The sequence below is a fragment of the Lipotes vexillifer genome, unplaced genomic scaffold, assembly GCF_000442215.2.
Source record: "Lipotes vexillifer unplaced genomic scaffold, Lipotes_vexillifer_v1.1 scaffold22, whole genome shotgun sequence".
NCBI classification, from domain to species: Eukaryota; Metazoa; Chordata; class Mammalia; order Artiodactyla; family Lipotidae; genus Lipotes; species Lipotes vexillifer.
In genome coordinates, this window is record NW_006779050.1 from 2,512,981 (window position 1) to 2,515,163 (window position 2,183).

The window sequence follows — 2,183 nt, forward strand, 5'->3', positions numbered from 1 at the left end:
GCAGGAATGGTCTCGAAGCGCACAGGTGGACAAGCACCATGTCAACAGTGAAATATGCGCACATTATGCACTTAGTATGTTCAGGTGTTGATGATCACTTTGGTATTCTCTCCCAGGAGCCCAATCCTCTCATAGTTAGGATAAGGAGAACAGTCTAAGCAACCAGCCAGCTTACGCATGTGGTAATAGCAAAAGGAGCCTCCACATTTACTCCATCTTGGTGTCCTCTGTGCAGGGATGTTGATCAATGGTACAAGAGAGGTTAACTTGAATTTCAGTTAGAGGATTTATTAATTATATCCACCTGAGCAGAGACAGCAGGTGAAGCACTTGGTCTGCAGTTCCCCAGATATATTATACATTCTAGTGCACAGACCGGAGTCTTTCCTTTCAGCTCACAAAACTGCCCCTCGCTTCTCCGTACCTCTTCCTTCAAGATGGAGCTAACTTCTCTGTTAAGTGCTTTACGAATTATCTCATTTAATTTTTATCATAATACTGTGAAGTAGGTGTTGTTTTTTCCATTTTACAGTGGAAAAAAACTGAGTATAAAAGACTTTAAGCAACCTCTCACAGTTCTCTTGCTTGCGCACTGTGAGACCACCAGCTCAAAGCCCTAACTGCTGATCAGTACGCCTTATATCTTCAAATGTAATCTTAAAGTAGGAGGAATGGAAATATAATAATAACAGGACTTAATTCCTTGATGGTAAGGATAATTTCTAGGTAAGGTATTGACTCTGAAGTGTAAGAAACATAGTGTTTTCAATCTAATACGTAGAAACAAAAATGTGAAAGAAACGAACTAAAATGTTCTACAAAAAAGATTAAACTAGTTGTTAACTTCTAATCTAATTAAAGAGTCTATTGGCACCACAAAATAGCCTGACAGGTTGTAATTCATCAAGGATTTCTGTACAGTTAATAATACAATAGAGAAAGCTATATATTGTTCCAATTCATTTTCATTTTATCCTGAACTAGGCTGTACATAAAGTATTAAGAAACCCTTTAGAACTCAAGTGAGTTATTGGTTTACCCCATCAACTAAAATCCATTTAATTGAAGTGTGTGTGTGTGTGTGTGTGTGTGTGTGTGTGTATTAGGGAGGAGGTGGAAATAATAATATACATTTTAAGTGTACCGAAAAATGCTTCTTACACAATCATAACCACAACATACATTCAAAATGAGAGGAAGAGAGAGAAAGAAGCTGGAAAGGGCTGTTATGTATATTTTAAATCAAAATTGCTTTAAAAACAAATAATATCAGAGCTCTTTTAGTATAAGAGCAACAAAACATTCATTTTAAAACTCTGAATCAATGCTTCACATTTGCTGTTAAGAATACCATTACATTAACTACTACGCTGTCCTGCTCTAGCTCACATTAGTGGTTTTGTTTTTGACAAAACACAAATGGGGACTCTGCATAGTTGAAAGCTGCTAAATCCACTACTTCTCTTTAAGTCTTTCTTTTGGCTGATAGTACTAGGTTATTTAAACAGTAACAGTTGCCATAATTTTATTGTTGAGGTCTTTACCCACTATTATTATCCTTTAAAAAGAGGAACTGTAAATGACAAATGACCAATTCAAAGAAGACACAGACAACTTTTATCTGTTCACTGAGAAACTTTACATGCTTCAATTTTCTGTCTACGAGGAGCTACACCTTATCTGGATAGCTTGCAAAATCTCGTTTTAATGAAACACATTTGGAATCTGATTTTAATGGAACACATTTTTACCTTTATGTCATGCTTTCCGAAATAAAATACAGGTTTGCAGCAGCACTATGTGTGGCTCATCGATAAACTGCAGGCAATCTTGGCCGTTATCAACCACCTGCAAGCCTCTCACTCTCTCTCATCAATGCTTTCATTTCCTTTGGCTTATTATAAGCCACTTCACATTTCTCAAGATGAAACAAAGGGGAAAAGACTCCCTTACTTTAAGTTCAGGATTTAATCTTCTAATAACAGTGTTTTGTATCTACGTAATGCTATCCTCTCAAATGTAACCTACTTGTACAGTAATTAGATCTTCTCACTGCTCCAGCATTATTTTTCAGGCACTAGAAAAAAAATGTTGGAATGTCAGGGTATGTTGGAAAGATCTTGCACAGAGAAGCTTAATCTGAGGGAAGTGTCACAGGGGGTATTTAAGAACCCAGGGAAAGA